Raw genomic sequence first — 23,579 nt, forward strand, 5'->3', positions numbered from 1 at the left:
TATTTATGACCTCAGGAGTTTCTTCCTTGTTTCCACTAAGCTCCAGTTTTAAACATCATAAGCTTGTGTTTTAGGGTTCAAAATGGTTTCATTCATAATACTTTCATTCAGCTTTTCTGTTCAGTTTTTTCAGTGGGTGAGACTTGACTTTTTTCCAGCCATTCGAAATAAGCCTTATTGAAGCAGCACTTATTTATTTTATGTTACTGTAATAAGAACTGTCTTCAGACCATGATCACTTGGCATAAACACAACAAATATTTGGTGCCCTTGGTGTGATCCTCTTCAGATATGATGAAGTCTTAAAATAACTTCTAACCATCTTCGATACAGTTCTTCTGAGTTTCATTTTTTGCCTCTAAATTTTAGAAAAAAGTATTTTCATACTGACAGCACTAAAAATTTCATGCTCAGTCATGCAGACTGCAGCCCTCAATTGAGAGGGCTTTTCCCATCTTCATGCTGCAAACAGACACTCAGAGCCACTCACCCAGCTCCGTGCTTCCTTCATAGGTCAGCTAACCTGCTGTCTGCTTATCTCACATTCCCAGAGCATCCCAGGCCCCCTCCTTCCAAGGTATTATTATTTTGTGGCTTTCTTGGAAGTCTCAGGGCCTTGTTTCTGAATTTCACACACACACACACACACACACACACCCCACACACACACACCCCCCCCACACACACCCCGTGCTGTTTTCAGTGTAGAGTTGCCGCTATTTTACATGACTAGAAGTTGCCAATTTTTCCCTTTGAAACAACCTGTCTTTAAAATTCAATTTCCTAATTGTTTTGTGGGAAGGAAACACAGTTTCTGGCCTTTATTATGTTTATAAATTGGAGGGAAAAAAAAAAGGCATGGGAACAGAAACAACTCCATTAGGGATCAAGTCCATGCAAACACATGATAGATGTCCAGTTTGTGTTAAAAAAAAAAGAAGAGAAATGCCTCTCTCCTACAGATCCATGACCATGACTATTGGCTTAACCATCGCATCAAGACAGAGAAAATCAGGTGTTGTAAGGTCTTCAAGAAACCTCAATGTTTCTAAGACCTCTTTCCTAATGAGTTCATAGCAAAGATTTTATGTTCTTTCAGTTCCTGATTTTGAACTTTATGCTGTTAAATTTCATTCCATTTCTCTCGTTCTAGTCAAGAAGATCATTACTTGTAATAACTTCCTGTCACCTACAAATTTCATGGATGCAAATCAAATTCTTATTTCTGTCTCATTAATGACTCTATTGCACATATTATGTTCAAAACATCATCACAGTCTCCAAAGAGTGCTCCTTTTCATTTCTCTCCTTTCGGCTTAGGCTTTTGCAGTCTTCTTAGCCACTCCACAACCATCTCATCAGTTAATTCTGGTCTGAATTATCCTACCCACCTTCAGGAATATTCCCCACAGGGAATCTGTTCCTTTACTGCAGTTTAGACACAACAGGGTGATAAGTACTAGAATTATGTGATCTGCTCTGGGTACCACCACTAAGCAACTTACCACACTTTCTACTCATATCTGTGTTCACAAGTAAGTCAAAACCTGGTCTAACTCTATATAGTATTAACTGGGCAATTTAAGGGGGTTGGTGCAATCCATCTTATTTGGAAAGAATTTATACAAAAAGGGTGGGTTTTCTATGCATTTTAATCTCCTCATGTTTCTTACACTTCCTTTACAGTCACAGAGGCTACCTGTCTTTGAAGCAAAACATAACAAATGCTGCATCCACCCATCAGTTTTAATTAGTTCTGCAACCTCCTATGGACTTGAGAAGCACAGGCAGTCATTAAAAATATGCAGACCAGGATAGTTTTCATTACATGACCACATACTCTTTTTGCAAGAGACTGTTGTTTCATATGCTGCACGGGATAAACAGTGCTACTGACACTGAATTAATTTAGTATTTCACTGTATAATAGTTGATACCAAATTAAATTAGTATTTCACTGAATATAGAAACTTAGACACAGACAGGGATACAAGGGCTCTTAAATTGAAATTTTACTGTGCATAGATGCTACAGTCCAATGATGAGGAAGACATGCAACAAGAGAACCAGATTCTTGCCTCAAACCAAATTAGGCTTTCCTCCTGTTGATAAGGCCTGAGAAATATGTAAATGGCTGTGAAAGAAAACAACTCAAAGAGCTTCTTAGGCTTATATATTAGCCTAAACAAGAATATGTAGTTAATTGTAAAGACTAAACACACATTCCAATGTCCGTAACTAACAGATTCCCATAAAAGAGTAAAATATGACCACTACAACCCCCACAGATTTCTCCTCAACAGAGACATACTGAAGATCACAGAAGACTGTAAATACCACAGAACTCCACAGTCCTATGTGCAAACAAAAGGTAAAAGCCCAGTGAACGATGATTTACCAACTGTACCTCTGTTTCATCCTCACTGCTGCTATTTGGAATTTTGGGATCAGTCCCCTAATGAGAGCTGGAGACCTTCACTTCCAACCTGCTGCCTCTTTGTAATATTAAGAACATCCAATCTCTGGTTAATAGTTCTTTGGTGGTCAAGCATCTCCAAAACCACTACCTTATTTTAATGAGGTTTTCCACCTTCAATCTTTCTTTGGACCTGCAATTAGAAGGGTGCATAAAGATCACCGACAGGGCGCTTTTTTAGCCATTCTGCTCATTCAAACCACCCCTGAAACTTGTTCCTGACTCCTACATTCTACCAGTTCATTTTTGTTGCTTGGGGTCTGGGTTGTATCGCCAGAGCGTGAGCAGCAGATCGAGGGAAGGGATTCTGGTCCTTTGCTGAGCTCTGGGGAGACCCCTCCTGCAGTCCTGTGTCCAGCTCTGGGGCAACAACCAAGAGGGACATGGAGCTGTTGGAGCAAGTCCAGAGGAGGCCACAGGGATGCTGCGAGGGCTGGAGCAGCTCTGCTCTGGAGACAGGCTGAGAGAGCTGGGCTGGTTCAGACTGGTTAAGAGAGGGCTCCTCGAGGGGAGACCTTACAGCAGCAGCCACTGCCTAAAGGGGCTACAAGAAACCTGGAGAGGGGCTTTGGACAAGGGGCTGTAGGGTCAGGACAAGGGGAACAGCTTTAACCTTACAGAGAGGAGATTGAGATGTGATCTTAGGCAGAAGTTCTTCCCTGTGAGGGTGGTGAGGCCCTGGCACAGGTTGCCCAGAGAAGCTGTGGCTGCCCCATCCCTGGCAGTGCTCAGGGCCAGGTTGGATGGGGCTTGGAGCAACCTGGTCTAGTGGAAGGTGTCCCTGCCTGTTGCAGTAGGCTGGAACTGGATGAGCTTTTAGGTCCCTTCCAACCCAAACCAGTCTGTGATCCTGTGACGATTCTGTCAAATATTTTCTTTTTACAAAAGCAAAGCTGTCAAACTGTAAAGTGGAACCGTGACCTCCCCAGAAATCTGCCAGCCCCGGGGAGCCGCCCGAGCTCCAGGGGCCTTTACCAGGACCGGAACTTTACCCCGACCGAGCTTCACCCCTCGCAGGCCTCCAGCCCAGCGCCCACCCTGAACGCGGCCCGGGCCAGAATGGGACAAGGCAGCAGGGCGACAGCCATTTTTCCCGCTCCACTTCCGGGTTCTCCGCCGCGGCGCCGAGCGCTGACGTCACCGATCACGGACCCCGGAAGTGGCGCCGGAGTGGGGGTGGGCGGTAGCAGGAGTCAGAGCGGCCGCGGTTTGGCAGCCCCGCCCCGCTGGCGGTGGGCGCCAGGTATGTGCTGCGGGACCGGCCGGGACCCGCCGGGGACAGGGGCAAGCGGGGCTGCGGGAGGGGGTCCACTGCTTTCTCTCCGTCAGCGGCCGTGGCGAGTGGAAGGACGGCCGCTGCGTCCGGCCGCCCCCCGCCGTGATCCCCTCGCAGTCCGTCCCTGGCGAGAGCACTGGGCGCGCGGCCTTGCGTGTGCGCGGCTGCGGGCCTGAGGCGGCGGCGGGCATGGAGGGGTCTGTGGCTCGTGCCAGCCGACGGCTCCCGGTCTCTCCGCGCCGCCCCCGTCCTTCCGTGGGGCGGGCTCGGGCTCGGGCTCGGCCCCGGGCCGGTGCCGCGGCCCCGGTGGAAGCGGTGTGGGTGAGCGCGAGACCGGGGCCTCAGTGTCGGGCACTTGTCCCGTGGCAGCTGCTCCACGTGTTTGCATCTTCCTACACTGGGATGGAGCCCAGAGCGCCTGGTGGCAGCGATCGTTCGCAGCTGTCTGAACGGTTTAAAGGTTTCCCAAGTTCACGGCCGCAGTCGTTGCTGCAGCTTTTGGTGCTGTGATCAGTCGCTTCCACAAAACAAGACTTGTCAGTTTTCCATGTTACCTAATGCAAGTTGTAAATGAGCATAATTCTCCCAACTTCAGAGTACACTCAGGCTTTGAGGGGTCACTTTCGCCCAGCGTTTTGCTATCCTAGTTACGTGTGATTGAAAACTTCTCTCTGAAGTTTATCGTGGTTGGTCTGGCAGCTTCAAAAGCTACCCGAGGTATTTGTCACTTCTGAGTTGTGAAACATAGGGGGGTGATTTTTCATTTTATTACTGCAAGTTGGTTTTTTTGGCAATGAGATGACTCCAAACTCATAATCCTAAAACATCAGATGTTGAGCGTCTGTAGTGCTTTCACAAAAGGGCATGCACTTTGCTTTTTAAAGAAATCCTTTTTTTTTTTCTATTTGAAGCTAAATACCGAAGCTTTCAATAAAGAATGTGCTGCTTTCCCTCCAGATAGTTGACTTTTAGGTGTGATGTTATGTGAGCCAAGCTGCTCCATCTCATGTAGGAGGGCTTAATGACTCCACACAAGATGTGGCATCAACATTATGTTATTGCTGCATGAAGTATTTGGCAAAGGTAGTTAAGTTTCAGTAAGGTACCAGACCTTGGTAAGGACATACCAACACTGGTTAAAGAGGTGTCATAAAATCAACAGCAATTGCAAAGCTAGCTGGTCTAAACTGCACCATAATTTGGGTGGCACAGTAAAGAGTAGGATGGTGACACTGCCTTCGAAGAAGCGCAGTTACCACTAGTACAGCGAAAAGGTGGAGTCCTTTTAGCAATCATTAATATTTTCTTGGTGTCATTAATGAGACTGTGTGTGAAAGGGGATTGGCAATATGTTATACTGTCCCTGGTAAAGCTGTCTGATAATAGCCTGTTGGTTAGAGATGTCTGTGGGACATTAAAATAAGGTATTATGTAATTAGGTAGGAAAAGATAAAGCCGTTGTGTAGGAAAAACTAAAGACTTGGCAGTCAAAGATACTTAATGGCTTAGGGGGTTATCACCAGGTGATACCAATGTAAAATATAGGAAGCATGTCTTCATATGGTCCTCTGGGTTGGGAATTGATCTGGTGTTCTGAGTGTTTCAGATATTACTTCACCTTGTGTTTTGCTCACTAAAGTGCTGGTCTAAATTCGCAGGGTGGCTGTAGACAGAAGCCCCAAGCAGTGGCTGTCTCCGCTGTCGAAGTTGCTGCCGTTACTTCCTGCCTGCCTGTGCTGGAGGTCTTGTGTGCCACCCCTGGTGCTGGTCTGGGCACTCCCCATACCACCTTTATCAAAAGAGGGTAGGCAAAGGCAGGTGTAATAATTACAGTGTTAAAGCTAACCTGACTCTTTGTGTCTGAAATAGGTTAGCAGGTGTTTGTAAGTGTAGGAATGAGATGAAAACTTCCAGCAGGCCAACAGTACTGAGCAGCTGGAGGTGGCCAGGGGAATCGTCATTTCAGAAGCATAGTGCACGCTCAGAGTGCTGTCTGCCTTACTGAAATATCTTTAATTATTGGAGGTTTTTTCACCAGTGGCTGGATTTTGTCTGTTTTCTTCAGGTTGCTTATTCAGTGATGGCAGCCAATTATGACTGTATGTTAATCTGCTAGTTGACTTGACTGTGGTCTTTACTGAACTGCCTTTTATGTACTGGTTAGCTAATGTTTGGGAGAGCCTCTCCTTATAATTACTCAGTGGGGATTTATCTGTTGGTCTCCCTTCTTTTTAAGTTCACAGCCATATTTTTTCTTTTGCCCCCTGAAGACTCGGTGCTGACTTTGGAGGTTTTGTCCATTGCAGGCTCTATAGAAAAAGTTCTGAATGCAATTCTATTGCTGCTACTTTGAATTTGACCCAGTGTTCCTTTAGGGAACAATGTGCTGTGGTGACTGAGGAGTTTTTTAGATTTACAATAGATTCCTGGAATTCTTTGAAGTTAAGCATACAGACAAAGAATGAATGGATATCTTTTTTTATTTTTTTCCACTCGCTTACTGAAACAAATTGGATAACAGTTGGCAGGAAAACATTTGCTTATGAAATTTAATGATGCCCTATGAATTTTTTTTTTTTTGTGCATTATAGGAGACTGTTGTATTCTCTTTGTAAGTGTGGTCATATATCTGTCTGCTTAGCCTGTAGATCAGTTTCACCGATTTGCACTGAAATATACAGAATTCCTGAAGTACAATTTAATGGGTTTAAATTAGTTGTTTTTCATGGATGTTCCTCAGTTTTTTAAGTGACATGGTTAGAATGTGCATTATATATACACACTTTTTTTTTTTATTTTTCAGAGGAAGACTCTGGAATGAGGACTGACTGCTGTTAGTGAATTTAACTATTCACAGCATTCCTCACACTGTACTGTTAATGCGACCATGTCTTTCTGGAAAGTGAAAAGACAGCATTCAATTTTCTATAACTATTGCTTTTCTGCTCAGCTCATCATTGGTTATTTATCAGTGCCAGTTTTGGCAGTGGGTTTTGTTTTACGGCTGGCTGCTTCTAGGAATGAAGCTGGGACCCACAAGTAGTTTCCCTGCAGCTACAGACCCACTCTGTTAATGGAATGGCCTTGGTGTAGTTTCGCAGCCTGTTCACATTTATGTCCCTACTGTTGGAAGGGACGGCACGCCTTTCTTCTTCTTGCCCCATCCCTCCTGAACAGAAGAGATCACCTGACTGTGTAGCAGTGCAGTTTTATGTAGTTGCGTTTATTCGCATTGCACTTTCCTGAAGAGTATTCGTCTCCAGCTTGATGTAACTGAAGTTTGTATTCTGATGAGCAGGTGAACGAAGAGGAAAGATGAACTGTAGAATTTATCAGGCTAATTCTAGGTGTTTCTGCTTTACAGTTAATTTCTGGATTCTTCCAGCTTCCTGTTGCCCAGCAAAAATCTAAGGGGATCAGTCTGTGCAAAGCCTGCTGTATAGTCATTTAAGGTTTGGAAGTACTGTTTTTTAATATCTACCTGAAATAAGTTTTATCTTAGCAGGTGCAATACTAGCTGAAACAATATATTTAGTACAGTGGTAAATTTAGGAAACTCCTCTGTCAGTAAATAGGGTTTTTTTCTCAGGCAGACAAGTGAACAAAAGTGTTCTTTATCATATGTCTAGAAAGAGTGATGATGTTTAGAATGTACATGGTGTCAGATGGGCTGCAGATTGACCAGTTCTGATGTTGACTGGAAGCGGGTCTGTACCTGAAGCACAGGTGGCACTGAATGTTGGTATTTATGTTTCTTGATGTTTGTGTATGTATAGTCAGGCCTGTCATAGTACGGTGTTCCTCTTGGTAGTTTATTATCAGTTGTTAATTTGGAAGTTTTCCTGTTTGCTGCGAATTTCAAGTCAAAGTTTAAATATTTTTTTGAGAAGGACACATAGAAAATGTTTTTGACTGTATTGAAGATATTCTTGATTACTCTTAAGTCCCTCCAGGCATCTCCAAGAAGTAGATAAGAAAGATGAAATTTAATAAGAAGATGTCTTTGGAAATTGTGCACTGTTTCCCAAGACAGCTAGGCTGGATTTTTCTGAATTATAAGTTTCATAAAGTTGCCATTTTCCATTTGCAGTTAAATATTTTAAGATATTTGTTTTGAATTCTCTGGACATTTCAGCTGCAATATACATACTGCACTGGCCTACTGAGCTTTCTTTGCCATGTCAGCTTTATGCAGCTGGATGACAAAAGCTCCTGGTGAGACTCAGGAAAAATGGGTTCTCCTGTTGCTCATCATTCCTTTACTGAAGTATATTTTGGCTTAGGATCAGGTGTAGAGGACCTGATTTGTGTTTCATTTCTGCTAAATGCTGGGAGTTAGGAGGTCTATTGTACTTTGCAGCCATTGTATACCTCTGTGCTTGAAGGAAAAAAGTATCCTGATTCATTAGAGAAATAACAGTCTGGGAAGACAGGCAAGGTGATTCTGACTCATGATGTTGTCAGTGTGCCATGTACTCTCCAGGCTGTCTTGAATTTTGCATTGAAGACCAAGCCCAAAAAATAATGTAGTGGTTAAAGTTTCTTTTGAAGTTTTGCAAGCCAGGTTTCACAAAGCCTGGAAATGAACATTTGAGTGGAAGTTGCATTTGTGTGTAGCACCATTAGCATATAATACATGCAAATCTCAGTCTCCTTGTTTAGCTGAAGAAGATGCTAAACCATACTCTTTCTTTGCATTCGTCCTTCTTGTCTTAAGCACTAGAGTATAGCCAGGCAATCTTGAAAACAGCTGTTTCTTTTCTTAACAAATGAGTGTGTAATTCCTCTTGTAGTACATGTGTGCCATAAAGCTATCTCAAGAAATAAGATGCTGAGTAAGTGGACGAGATATAAATAAAAACAGATACCCACAGTCAAAAACAAAACTGGAAGTATGTTGAAAGGAGAAATATGCTAACAGGAAGACTCAGTGAAAGAGCCATTAGATAAAGCCATTATGGAAATGTGGTGAAATGAGGGATAAATAAGTGTGCTCATGCACACAGTCTGTATCTCTGTTGAAGAATAATACTCTCTGTACTGAAAGAGTGTCTCCCCACTGAAGCATACAATTAAATCCTGTGAAATAAAATTTGAGCGACTAGGAATTGTGTGTATCTGTATGTTGGTAGTTATCAAGCTGCAAGACTGTGTTAATATAGCTGCTCACCCCCAAGGCAAGGCAAAAGATTTCAGAGTAGGCACAACCATCAAAATAAAGAAAGCTCTTATAAATGCAAACTTGCATTTGATACATGCTAGTTGATAAGTAAAAACTGGAGTTTTCTTGATACTTTATTCTAAATGTTTGCATTTTGGAATAGCAAGGTTTGAAATTTAGAAGAATAAACTATTACCTATCACAACGATCGTTTATCGAGTCCTTCTTTTGCTTTATCTGTATTTTGTTTCTTATGCTTGTTGGCAAATCAGGCTAAAAAGTTTTCAGCCAGCAGATGTGTGTTCCTGCCTTGTTCTGTCACCTCAGTTGTACCAGGTCACGAACGAAATCTGAAAATTCATAAGTATACTCTTAAAAAAAATAAAAAGGGGCCAGAAGCGGGGAGAGGGGCATGAGGAGAAAGAAAGGTAGCTTTAACTTGGATCAGGTTCCTATTCTAGTTTAACTCATCTGTTTTCCTGAAATGGTTTGCAATGCATTGCAACAGCCAGTTCTGCCAGCACAGCTGAGGAGATAGCATGGGTAGGGGGTGGGACCACTTAAGTCATTTTGCAAAGATTTGTTTGGGAATATGTCCTTTGATTCTAAGACCTGGGGGCAAGAACAGTCTTTGTTCTGTATTTGTTCTCTGTGACACAGTGGGGTACTTGTTATCTGTCTGGATGAAGTCGAGCGCAGCTTTCCCTTGGGTTAGATTTAACATTTCTCAGTATAAGAAATTGTCCTCAATTTTTAGAAATTTCAAGCATGTTCTGATAATGGCAGCATAAAAGCTCCAGGTTATCTCACTCTGTGTTATGTCCAGTGTGATAATGAAACTTTTATTTCCCACAACATGCAATAGATGCTTAACCGCCATGCTATGCAAGCTTTCGTGTCTGTAGTAAATCACAGCTAGTATCCTGACGTGCTTTATTTCTTAAGACATGATTTTCTGTTGTCAGTGACTCAGAAACAGACATTTTTGGCATACAGTACCGTTTGTTCTCCATTGTTGCTCTTTCTAAATAGGTTATGTCTCTTGATTTCTGGCATCACATTGATGTGAGTCATCCAACCAACATCACTACTATCAGATAGGTTGAAGGTACCTTCCTGCAGGAGTGCTTTAAGTTCTTGTCTGTTATCTTCCCAACAGCATTCTGTGGGCAATTAAAGATTTTTTTAAAAAACACTTATCTTTCAATTTTTTTTTTTCCTGTTAGTTCTGTTCTCCTTGTTTGTGTTTCTGGTGAATATTTAAGTATGCATAAAAAACAGGATAACTCCCTAAGGAGTAATTGTGAGAGGATCACACTGAAATAACCAGAAGTTTGAATTCTTGCCTGTGTGAGGTAGTTGGTTTAGGGAGGAGAGGTGGAATGGAAATATGCTGAGATGGGAATTCCAGTATCTTGATACCAGCCAATATCTGCATTTTCCTGGGATGAGAGAGGAGACTGTTGCCTGTTTGTATCAGAGACAAGCTACAGTTTGCAAAGCTAGTAGTTATGCCTTTGGGAAGCTCAGGAAGCTTTGAGGTGACATTTGCCTACCCAGTGATGTCCAGAGGAAATACTTAAAAGCATATTGCTTAGAAATTTTCTGAGAATTAACATCTTTAAGCAGGACTACTAATGGGAATATAAGAAAGCTTTGTACTTACGGTAGTTTTAAACTATTGAGCTTTCCGGAGTACATGGTGCTGTGATGTGGTGCCTCAGTGGTTTGGATGAGAAACACGGTATTTGATGAGTTGTTTTTTTTCGACTACTTTTGTGTCAGGTCTCAGCTTCAGCAGTCTTAGTGTAAAAATCTTCAGTGATTCCACCTGTGCAAGACATGGTGTGCTCTTTTCATTGTTTGGGTGTGTCTGCTGGCACCACAGAATAACTAAGTGTGCCTGTTCCACCACTGTACTGTCATGAGGATGAGCACTGGAAGTGGACAACTGGGAGTTTGGCCTGAGGAAGATGCTTGATGGCTTTGTAATCCCCATGCTCATTTGGTAATGGCAGGATGAATGAAACCAGGGGACTGGAGTAGAGTGGATGAGCAGAAGTTTGGAATGAGGAGTTGAGTTGGTGGTGTGTTTATGAAAGGACGAATGAGGGGGGATTGAAGAGGGATAGAATGGCACTAGAAGCTGTTGGGGTGGATTGATGGGGTGGTTGTGAAAGAAGTAGGAGAGGATGATTAAGAGGCACTTAAACGTGGGGGAAGAGGAATTGAAGATGGCAGAAAAGCTCGAAAGAGGGACGTCAGACGAAAAACCGAGTAGCTCTTTATCAAGTGAACACTTTCATTCTACCTTTTGACAAAGGAGGAAATGCACTGGAAAAAACAAATGAGATTATGTCTTTAGTATTGGTTTGCATGGCAAGGTTTTGGTTTGGGGGGGCTGTGGGATGGCTTCTGTGAGAGGCTGCTGGAAGCTTCCCCATGTCTGACAGAGACAATGCAGCCTGCTCCAAGACGGACCTACCACTGGCCAAGGCCAAGCCCACCAGCAGCAGTGGTAGTGCCTCTGGGATATTTACAAGGGGAATTAAAAAATAAGCCATGCCACTGCAGCTGGAGAGAGGAGTAAGAATGTGTGAGAGCAGCAGCTCTGCAGACCCCAAGGTCAGTGAGGAAGGAGGGAGGAGGTGCTCCAGGTGCCAGAGCAGAGATTCATTCCCCTGCAGCCCATGGTGCAGAACATGGTGAGACAAGGATGTCCCCTGCAACCCATGGTGGTCCATGGTGGAGCAGGGGTATGCCTGAAGGATGCTGTGAACCTGGGAAGCCTGTGCTGGAGCAGGCTTTTCGCAGGCCTGTGGCCCCAGGGAGAAAGAAGCCCACAGTGGAACAGGTTTGCTAGCAGGACCTGTGACCTGGTGGGGGACCCACACTGAAGCTGTCTGTTCCTGAAGGGCTACACCCTTGAGGGGACCCTTGCTGAAACAGGTCATGGAGAGCTGCAGCCTGTGGGAAGGACCCATGTTGGAGAAGTTGGTGGAGGGCTGCCTCCCGTAGGAGAGACATCACACTGGAGCACAGGAAGAGTGTGAGGAGGATGTAGCAGAAGAGACAATGTGGGATGAATTGACCACAACCCCCACTTCCTGACATATGGACTGCTGGAGGAAAGGAAGGTAGGGAATTCAGAAGTGAAGTTGAGCCTGGAAGGAGGGTTTCTGAGACTTGCGTGTATTTCTCATTACCCTACTCCAGTTTGATCTGTAGTAAATTAATTTCCCCAAGTCGAGTCTGTTTTGCCCATGATGGTAATTGGTGTGTGTTCCCTCCCCTCCTTTATCTCCACCCACGAGCCTTTTGTGATATTTTCTTTTCCTTGTCCAGCTGAGGACAGCGATAGACAGCGGGCACCTGGCACCCACCACACCTTTGTTAATTACTTGGATGATGTTGGTGTAGAGAGTATGTTTATTAATTTTACATAGTACCAGACTGGGAGAGGATTCAAGTTCTGTGAAGAATAAATTTAGAATTTCCAATGGCTTAGAAAAATTGAATAAAAAACATAAAAGGAATAATGCCGTTTAAAAGGACAAATGCAAAAAGTACTGTGTTTAGATTAGATGGTTCCCTACATAAATATGAAATAGCAGTAATTCTAGAAAAAAGAATCTCAGATTTTTAGGTGAATCATAGCCTGAACATGTGTCAGTAGCACTGTGCTCTTGTAATAATGGTAATCATTCTTCTGGGATGTATAGTTAGAAGGGGTATATTTAAACATATCACATGATAATTTAACTCTGTATTGCTTGAACTGTGTCAGTTTGGGGCATCACATTTAAGAAATGTTTTGAGCCCATGGGAGAGTCTTCCAGGGGAACACAACAAGAGTCTTCAGAAGTTTAGGGAAAAAAAGTGCAATGGGGAAAGAGAATTTGCTCAGACTAGAGTATTTTAAGAGAGGCAGCAGTCTGCAGGTATAGGAAAGGATGCCAGAAAGAGAAAGGACATAAATTTCATAAGAGTCAGGAAGAAAAGGGCTGTGGCAAAATTAGGAGAAATATGCTTCTGAAAAAGATAGTTTGACATTGGAATAGATGTTTATTTACAGCCAAAATATTCATACCCTGTCAAGCGGGTTAGTTTAGTTGTCAGTGATACTGGGGGACATGGTTTCTCTGTTACTGCTGAAGAGTGCACTACCACCTACCTCTCATGGAAAGGAGAGCTCCAGCTTTGGTGGGGAGGTTTCCCCTTGCCTTTCCTATTTCCTAAGACCTGTAGACTTGACAATGTTTTAATAGTGTCTTTGGGTAAGGAGGGCACACATATTAAGTGTGTGCTATCATCTTTGGAAACATGATATGGACACTTAAAGGTTTTATTCATATGTAGGATGATTCTAACCAGCTTAAAGGTGTTCTAATGCAATTAAAATAATGGTTACCAGTAGAATGAGTAATACCCAGTGTTGTCAGCTTTCACAAATTTGTCATGGCTGTGGCCCTGATGGTTTTGACAGTTTCATGATGATAAATTTTGGCTGTTACACACAAATTGAAACAGAATCAAAAAGAAATTCCTGAAAACACAAAACTGAAACCCCTGAGACCATGAGCTGTTCATTCTTGCTCAAGCACATGCTGCACGTAATGATTCTCACATTCCTTGTTAGAAGCTGTTTGTTGCTTTTGTGGGAGGTGACTAACATGTATAAATTTATATATATACACACAGACATACTTTTTGCATATTCATTTGTATTGCACTTAAAATTGTTCTTGTCTCCACAGAACAGCATGGTGGTTGTCTGGTCCAACACCAGTGCCCAGAGCAGGGTCACCTAGAGGAGATTACTTATAGCAGTGTTCACTGAGCTTTTAAAATGTCCCAGGACACAGATTTCTGTAACGTCTATTCCAGTGCTTGACCACCCTAAGAGTAAGGGAGGTTTTCCTCATGTTCAGATGTCCAGTTTGTGCCCATTGGCAGTTCTCACTGGGCACCAGTGGGAGGACTGTGGCTTAGTGGTCTTTCCTCATCAGGTTTTAACAGGGATTAAACCCACTCTTAGGCTTTTCTTCTCCAGGCTGAATAGTCCAAGCTCTCTCAGCTTTTCCAGGGTCCTCCAAGCCTTTAAATGTCTTTGTACCCTTCCACTGGTGTTGCTCCAGTATGTCTGTGTTTCTGTCATACTGGGGGTCTGGAATCAGACACATCACTCCAGATGAGTCTCAGCAGGAAAGAACAGAGGAGAAGGCCTGTGTCCCCCAGCCTACAGGCAAGTGCTTTTCCTAAAACAGCTACAATGTTATCGCCAGCATCTTCTTCACTGACTTGTTTCTCCAGGTCTCATTCTGAGCTTTTGAGCAACAGTAGATGTCTGTAGTCTTGAAAATATTTGTTACCTTCTTCAAAATTGTGATGTTTTCCATTTCGAAACTTCAGAAGCTTGAAATAATATTCATGATGTTTGGTGAAGTTTCAGTGACAGAAACACAAAAGGTGTATCCCTTTGAATGGAGAAATTTGCTTCAGCTGATTCTTGCAAGACTTGAGAAGTACTTTGTAGTGGAGTAATTTTTAGGTCTAGACATTTTGGTAGTTGCTTTCCATTTAGTTTAGAACCTTTACCTAATTCTTACGGTAGTTAAACAGCTGACTAGTTGAGACATGTTTTACCATCAATATAAAAATAATAGTGCTCTTACTGCTACAGTTAGCTTGGTTTTAAAGCACTTGAGTCCTAATTTCAAATAATTTTTCATGTGGAGTGAATGATGCTTAAGTTCTTAGGTGCTTTTAGTACTGAATGTCTCCAAGGACGGTGGTCTGTCCCTCTTCCCATATTTTTGGGGGGAACTTTATTAGATCTTTTGTGTCACCTTCTGGATTTGTACCAAGTGTGCTAAACTTCATCTACATCAAGAAGGTGGTTTTTTTGTTTTTTTTTTTTCTTAGTGCTGCTTGTATTTTACTAACAATGTTGGGGTTTTGTTATTATTACTTTCCACCTGCTTTTCTCTCTCATTTTAACTGTTTTTTTCTGTATCCTTTTTCATGGTTTACAATAGAATTTAATAACAAAGCCTGGACAGTCTGAAATTTTTGGTTTCTCTAAGATTTTTTCTTTTACCTCCTTCTCCAGCGCAAGGAGGGCAAAAGGTTTTTGCTTCTTCACACTATGTCACATCTTGAAGCTGTTGTAACTGAAATGTTGCTTCTGCTTTCATTTGGGAGTATGTTAAAAGCATAAAAGATTGAAGAGTTGGCTACACTATCATGTGGATCCTTGTAACATTTTTTTGCTGTGCTGTAATTGTTTTTTGATAGCTGATGGGATATTTTTCTTTCCAGATTCATTGTGTCCAGTGTTTAGTCTGCTAATGTGACTTTATAATGCTTGGTGAAGCTTTCAATTAATTAAAAAAAAATAAAAACATAGAATTCTAGTTTATGTAAGGATACCGTGATGCTATTTCAGCGCAGATTTTATTGAAAATTGTCAGTTACGTGAGAAAATGGATTGCCTATAATGTGCTTTCAGAAGTGAGTCAGTGAGGCTGCTGCAGGTTTATAATTTTTCCACTTTATAGTGTATCTCTGCTTTTCTTGTGTTAATTTTCAGGTAGTCTTGAAGCAGTATGGCCAGCTGCTCTAGAGGTTGGTATAAAAATAAGAACTTTAATATGGACAGACCTTAGTACGTATGTATTTTGTTTACATGACTTTTCAGTGTTAGACATTATCCATCTGATCATGAGCTGACACAAAGGTAGAATAATGGAACAGATTGTTTACTCTTGTCCTTTAAATACTGTTCTTGTATCCATAAACTCTCTTGTAGCTGTTACATTTTTCGGCTACCGCATTATTCAAATGACTAAGTTGTGTTTAACAGCAGTATTCCTTCTATAAAGGCATCTAACTGCAGTCTGAAAGAGTCAAGAAGACTGCTGCTTCTTCTGATGTAATGGTTAGTCGTAGTCTTTTCTGAGAGTGATTATTAATGTTAATGATAAAAGTGGCTTTAAGGGAAGTCCTTTGTTAATAATTTTAAATACTATTTGGAATGGTAAGGAAATCCTAGAAGATGGGAAAACTGCTGACAATGTGTCAGGACCAGTACTTGGTAGAAGAGAGTGGTTCAATCCAGACAATAATAGATTGTTTAGCTGTCTGACACAGCTTGGGTAAAATATGGGGATCCTAATGAAAAATTCTATTAATAATGAAATGACAAAATAAACTGTTCAGGTAATGAGTTTCGTTGATTGCAGTTACTGCTCCAGTATAACAGATACAACATTTTGTAAAGGGAGTACTTTAAGGTAAATCATTCAAATTTCAAGACTGTTTAATATCAATAAAATAGCCATGTCATGAGGCACTTGATGTCTTTCTGAAAAGTTTTAAGTAACAGTTATTAGGAGTTTAGTCTTCCCTAAATACTGCTGAGGAGTGATCTTGGGAAATACTGTTAAATCATTGATTTTGTTTTCTAGCAGCAGTACTGGCTGGGCTGTAGCTCTTCTGAAAGGGAGCTGGAGGTGCTGTGGGATGGCAAGCTGAAGAGTGCCAGCAGCATGTCCTTCCTTGTACTGATAAAGCATACCTAGGGTACTATGTATGTTTTTTTCCCTCATTTCAAGAGGGGCATTGGAAAATTAGAGAAGTACCCATCACCAGGATCGTTAGTACGCTGGAAGGATGATGAGCAGGTTAGAGAAGTCGGCATTTGGTGAAAGGTTCAAGGAAGTCTGTAGAGGAGAGAAGGCTTGGAGAGATTTCGTCAGTCATCCAGTACCTTCTGGTGGTTGTAGAGGAGTTGTGTTTTCTGTTCATAAGGATGCGTGGTGAGAGAAGAAATTTCATCTGTGTATGAGAAAAAGAAAATCTGTTAGAAATACTAAATATTGGAGTAAGTTCCTCAAAGGTGTAGCAGAATTTCATTAACTGGAAATAGCTTGTCTTAGCAACACCCTGGCTTACCTGATGCAAGTTGTAACAAAGGAAGGTCCAGTGGAAGCTTGGGTACCAGACCTCTTCGAGACATCTTTTCCAGCCTAGAAAGGCACTGCTCTACAGTGCAGTGGTTAGAGCGCTCTGGCAGTTTTGGCTCTGGGCAGAAATAGCAAGGTTGTATAAGGTAGTAGGAGAGCTGTCTAGAGAAATGTGATTATAGTTAACTGACTGAGGCAATTAATGGAATATTTTTAACGTAAATATTAGATTTTCCATTTTTAAAGCTGAACCAGTAAGGAAAATGAAATTTAATTGCTTTGCTTTTTTCTAATCTTTGTTCTTTTTATTGTTTTATAATGGAAAGTAAAAGAGGAACCACTAATGTAAAAAAATCAAAGACAGTTATGTTGCAGTCAGAATTTTAAGATCAAGTTAGTTTAAATATTGAGCTAAAAGGATAATGTGTTTACATTATTCACATTGTTTATATATATCTCAATGTAGTGCTGCTTTTTGACAATCAGCAGAAGCAAAGCATGTGGTTAACAGGGCTATTTGCTTTGCCTGCCAGCTAGTTGAAATGAAGCAGTGCTTCTTGGTTAAGCTGGCCAAATAGCATGTGCTGCCCCTCAAGTTGAGAGCAGAGCAAAGAAGTTTGAGATACTGTACTAATAAAGCCGGGAGAAATGATAAAATTGAAGGGATGAGTATCCTACAGCAGGAGAAGCTATGGGCAGAGCTGTAACGCAGAATTCTTGAGGCAGATGCTGGTGCAGAGAGGAGATAAGTATACTATGGGAATTTGGGGCCTTTTAGTCTGATTCTGAAATAAGGTATTTTGATGATGAACTGATGTCTGCAGTAGCCCTGCGTGCTCTTCTCAGTTGTGTGTGATTTGATTCTGCATAGCATCCATCTGTTATAGATATTTCTGTGTCATCAGGGTGTCTGCGTTAGACACAGAGTAGTGGAGTGGTGATATTTATTCTTTTCATGTGCACATTCTGGAAGGTGGTGGAGGAAACAGGCGTGTCACAGAAATCTGGGTGCTGCTTAGTTTTCCCTAGTCTTTTTTCATGCACCTCCTCAGCATGGAGCCTGGGGTAGAATTAGAAGTATCTTGCTGTGTATGAGGACCTGGGCTGCAGACCTGGATTAACTGCATTTCCGCCTGATTTGTCTGTCTTCTTTTCAGGAGTCTGAATGGCAGATAGCTCTTCTGAAAGTCATACTATTACTTAAGAGCAAAAGGGGAGAGAAAAAAAAAGTGGTTTTAAAGTACTAGAGACATATGCATCTGTCTAGGGTTTTTTAGCAGCTTCTGATGGTAGACTAAGCAGGAAGCGTTCCCCTAGAGTTTTCCAGTCTCTCTCTGTTCTTCTGTGGCCATCCTGCAAATTACTTTGGTGTCTGTCCTAAGAGAAGGCTCTTTTAATAGTCTTCAAGTTTTATGGTGTTCAGAGGCCTTTTTCTCTGACTCATGGGATTGCTTGAGAGAAGATGCCATTAAAAAAAGATTAAAAATTCTAGCTTTGTCCTGTAACTGCTTAGTATGTACACAGATGAGGCTACTGAGAGTCAGTCTTCTCTACCCCATCTTTCAAGACAGAATCTTGTTAAAACTGACAGTGTAGTAATCTTAAAATGTCATCCAAACCAGGGCTTTTTTATAAACAATCACAGAGTAGTTTCAGGTATATTATGAGGTAATATTGTGCAAAGTCCTTGTGACTTATCCTTGCAACATACACTGACAAGAATATTTGATTCTGTAATTAAAGAGCACTTCACACAAATCTGAAATGTTTTCAAAATGATTATATTGCTTCAACATTTGTTTTTCTCCTCATCATCTGAGATGTAGCCCTATGCATTAATGGAACAACACAATACAAATCTAGCACTGAATATGGCATTATTGCACGTTGCATGGGGTTTTTTTGAGCCTTTAATTACAGAACACCATTAGTTCTTCATAAACTAAATACCTTGAATTTTCCCTAGCATTTGTTGTTTGTGGAGGATTATTGCCAGACTTTGAAGAAGGTGGTGGTTAAAGGCATCTTGAAATTAATGTCCTGCTTGTCATCGTACGCTTGGGTGCTGAGATTGGCAGAGCTGGGGAAGATTCTTCAAAGTTCTTAAGACGGTAATCCACCTGCCCATAGTTCTGAGCATTGAAAGAAATCATTCAGGCTGAATGCCTGGGAAATATAAAAAAAATAGATATTAAATATAAAAAAAAAATATAAAAAATATACAGAAATCTGAAAATGTTTCGGTTTTCAGAAATTGAATAAAATTCCATAAGAGCATCTGCAGATTGTGAATTGAGTTATCCATGCAGCGTTCTTCATGCAGCATTCTACTGCCTTCACTTTTCCTGTCCCCAGAGTTGCCTGCCTGATTTGTCAGATAACTATCCATCTGCCTCAACAGAAGCAGGGCTATCCATACACTCAATTATTGATATTCTGGAGATTTAAGAGAGTATTGTATTATGCATTGTTGTTGTTTAGTTGTATGTGTGTTGTAGGCAGCCCCCTATATCCGCTTGCTCATTCTCTGTGCATTGGGATGTTGGAAAGAATCGGAAGGGTGAAAGCGAGGAAACTCATGGGTTGAAATAAAGACAGTGAAATAGTTAAAGCAAAAGCTGTGCAAAAGCAAGCAAAACAAAATACAGAATTGCAGGTGTTCAACCATCCCCAGTAAAGCTGGGATTCATCACGTGTAACGGTGAGTTGGGAAAACAAACACCACAGCTCTGAACATCCCTTTTTTCTCAGATTTATTGCTGAGCATTAAAGTATATGACACAGAATATCCCATGGGCCATTTGGGGTCAGCTGTCCTAGCTGTGCCTCCTCCCAGCTTCTTCTGTACCCCCAGCCTGCTCGCTGGTGGGACATGGTGACAAGCAGAAAAGGCCTTGATTTCGTGTGAGCACTAATAACTAAAATGTCCTGGTGCTACCAACATTGCCATACTGGCAGTCAGGTGAAGTTCACAGTGACTGGAAAAAGGGAAATATAGCCCTCATTTTCAAGAAGGGGAAAATGGATGACCAGTCAGTCTCACCTCTGTGCCTGGCAAAATCTTGGAGCAGATTCTCCTGGAAGACACGCTAAGGCACATGAAAAACAACAAGGTGCTTGGTGACAGGTCCTGCCTGACCTATTTGGTGGCCTTCTATGATGGGGCTACAGAACTGATGGACAGGAGTAGAGCAAATGATGTCATCTACCTGGACTTGTGTAAAGCGTTCGACACTGTCCCACACGACATCCTTGTCTCTAAATTGGAGCAACATCAATTTGATAGGTGGACCACTTGGTGGATAAAGAACTGGCTGGATGGCTGCACACGAAGAGTTGTGGTCAATGGCTCAATGTCCAGCTGGAGACCAGTAACGAGCGGTGTCTCTCAGGGATCGGTGTTGGGACCGGTCTTGTTCAACATCTTTGTCGCTGACATGGACAGTGGGATTGAGTGCGCCCTCAGCAAGTTTGCCGATGACACCGAGCTGTGTGGTTTGGTTGATACACTGGAGGGAAGGAATGCCATCCAAGAGGGTCCTTGACACACTTGTGAGGTGGGCTGATGCCAACCTCATGAAGTTTAACCATGCCAAGTGCAAGGTCCTACACCTGGGTGGGAGCAATCCCAGGCACAGCTACAGGTTGGGCAGAGAAGAGATTCAGAGCAGCCCTGCGGAGAAGGACTTGGGGGTGTTGGTCAATGAGAAAATGAACATGGGCCTGCTTCAGTGTGCGCTTGCAGCCCAGAAAGCCAACCGTACCCTGGGCTGCATCAAAAGGAGCGTGACCAGCAGGTCGAAGGAGGTGATCCTGCCCCTCTACTCTGCTCTTGTGAGACCTCACCTGGAGTATTGTGTGCAGTTCTGGTGTCCTCAACATAAAAAGGACATGGAACTGTTGGAACAAGTCCAGAGGAGGGCCACAAGGATGATCAGGGGACTGGAGCAGCTCCCATATGAAGAGAGGCTGAGGAAGTTGGGGCTGTTCAGCCTGGAGAAGAGAAGGCTACGTGGAGACCTCATAGCAGCCTTCCAGTGTCTGAAGGGGGCCTATAGGGATGCTGGGGAGGGACTCTTCCTTAGGGACTGTAGTGATAGGACAAGGGGTAACGGATTGAAACTTAAACAGGGGAAGTTTACGTTGGATATAAGGAAGAAGTTCTTTCCTGTTAGGGTGGTGAGGCACTGGAACAGGTTGCCTGGGGAGGTTGTGAATGCTCCATCCCTGACAGTGTTCAAGACCAGGTTGGATGAGGCCTTGATGATACGGTTTAGTGTGAGGTATCCCTGCCCATGCATGGCAGGGGGGTTGGAACTAGATGATTTGGGACTCTGGTCCTTTCAAACCCTAATTATTCTATGATTCTGTGACACTGTTTTCATCACAAATCCAAAGCATAGTCTTGTATCAGCTACTGTGAAGCAAACTACTGTGTCCCAGACAAAACCAGTGCATGTATTCAAAGCTGTTGCTACTGCAGAAGAATTCTGAATGATCATTTTGAACCTCGTGTGTAGTTGGTAAGACCATCCTGTTCACCTCCCAGAGGCTGTGTTGAGGTCGTACTCCCTCTTTCTATTATTTTGACGTGTTTATTGGATCATGTTTACATGCATAAGTTTATGAAATTCAGTTCCAGCATGTCAAGAAAATCAAGCTGAAATAATTAAAATATCAGTGTGTGGAATTGTGTTGACACTGCCTTGTATAAACAGCTGAGTTGCTGACATGTTTGGGACGCTAATGTATATAGCTCATAGTTCTCTGCTTTTTGAGCTTACTGGGTGAATAGCACTGAAAGGTGGCTGCTGTGCAAATCAGCCTTTACTGTCATGTATGTACTTTATCAGCAGGTTCCACCACCATTTGATAAAATGTGGCGATGTACTGAGATTGAGGGACTTTGGGATCTTTGTATTCTGGTGTTTAAGGATGTTGTTCTTCTAGCATCTATTACTCCCCTCCTGTTCATCTTCCCTCTGGCTTTTTGCACCTGTATGGAGCATGCTTTAGGCAAATACATACATTTTCTGGAAATTCTGGTAAGTCTTAATAAGTCTATAGTAAGTGTGTGCAAAACAAAACATTTTTAACTTGGGCAGATCTGTGCAGGCTTTAAGAGTAGTGGCAAGAGGCACACACCGGAAAGCTGATCCTCTGGTTAAAATTCTGGTCTTTGCAACAAGGAGATGCTGTAGCTGCTCGTTAACATCAGCAGAACTGAGGAGAAGATACTGTCTCTGAACCTTTTTCATATACAAGAGATATTTTAGCTGAACTTTTTCAAAACCTAGTCTAAAGTTTAGTCTAAAGCGTACTGGGAGTAATTGGCTTTCAAAGCCAAAGTTTGGCAAACCTATAAGCACCTGAAAAGAGGGTCTTGTGAGTGGAGGGAATAGAGATATGACCTTAATTGATGCAGTTGTTACTGATGTCATCTGTAGAGCAGTAAAAGCTGAAATAGGTAAAATCCAGTTACAGACAGAGAATCCTACTAAGATTAAAGGAGGTATTTTTTTGCTTTGTTGAACCAATACTGAGAAGGGACTAGAGCCAAAGTGTCACCCAGCCATCTCTCAGAAAAAAAACTGAGTCTTACTCAGTCATCAGTCTAATCATACACATCTGACCCACACTTGTCCATAGCTTGCTTGGCATTTCAGTTTACAAAGAACACAGCTCTAATTCAACTGTATTGTAATGAAGCAGTGTAATAAAGAGACTCTGGTAACTCCTGTTGAGATTATATCCAGATAGTCTTGAGGGACTTCCGCTGTTTGAAAATACTTTTGTTTTCTCCCTACATTGCACTTGTGGTGGGTTAGCACATCAATTATTTGTAGCCTTATTTGGAACATTTGTAGCATTGACTTAGTTTCAGGTATTGCTAATGTAGAGCCAAATTTTATACTACAACTTTCGCCACATTTCAAGCTGAATTTACACAGTGAAGACTAATTGAAGTCTTCACTGAAATCTGTGTATGTGTGCATTTGTTTGAGAGTCAGAATGCATGCAGTCGTGAATCCATCAGCTCTATAGTTGCATATTTAGAGGTATGATGAAAATGCAGCCCTTTATTGTCTCATGTGAAACCATGAAACGAGAATATTTCTGCTGCCAAATTATTTTAAGTATTGCTGGGCAGAGAGTAGAAGAGGCACAGAAATATGCATAAGATATTTTTTGATAGAATCATAGAACCATAGAATAGTTAGGGTTGGAAAGGACCTTAAAAGCATCTAGTTCCAACCTCCCTGCCATGGGCAGGGACATCTCACACTAAACCATCTCGCCCAAGGCTTCTTCCAGTCTGGCCTTGAACACTTCCAGGGATGGAGCATTCACAACCTCCCTGGGCAACCTATTCCAGTGCCTCACCACCCTAACAGGAAAGAATTTCCTCCTTATATCCAACCTAAACTTCCCCTGTTTAAGTTTTAACCCGTTACCCCTTGTCCTGTCACTACAGTCCCTAATGTAGAGTCCCTCCCCAGGGAAAGCAAGATACATACAAATAAATATACATTCTCATGGCAATAAACTTAATTACTGTATTTCTTCAGGTGAAATAGTAACTTGTTTGTTAGGACAAATGCTTGCTGTAGCTAATGCTAAAAAAAAAAAATCACAGAAAAGATGTTTTTAAAAGAAGTATCCAAGTAATTGTACAGAATAAGACATTTAAAATAATCT

General features: G+C 42.0%; 1 protein-coding gene across 3 annotated transcripts in view; it reads left to right on the forward strand.

Moving 5' to 3' along the window:
• The first annotated feature begins 3,671 nt into the window (after nucleotides 1-3,671).
• ARB2A (ARB2 cotranscriptional regulator A) overlaps nucleotides 3,672-23,579 on the forward strand; it is a 290,980-nt gene continuing 271,072 nt past the window's right edge. For 2 of the 3 annotated variants that reach the window (XM_062617506.1, XM_062617508.1), the window contains exon 1: nucleotides 3,672-3,719. The gene's annotated coding sequence lies outside the window, so the exon portion shown is untranslated. Of the gene's footprint in view, nucleotides 3,720-6,565; nucleotides 6,590-23,579 lie in introns of those variants that run through there. The other variant, XM_062617507.1, reaches the window with a different exon arrangement.

The sequence above is a fragment of the Pezoporus occidentalis genome, unplaced genomic scaffold (genome assembly GCF_034315485.1).
Source record: "Pezoporus occidentalis ecotype Australia unplaced genomic scaffold, CSIRO_AGI_Poc_V1 ctg197, whole genome shotgun sequence".
NCBI classification, from domain to species: domain Eukaryota; kingdom Metazoa; phylum Chordata; class Aves; order Psittaciformes; family Psittacidae; genus Pezoporus; species Pezoporus occidentalis.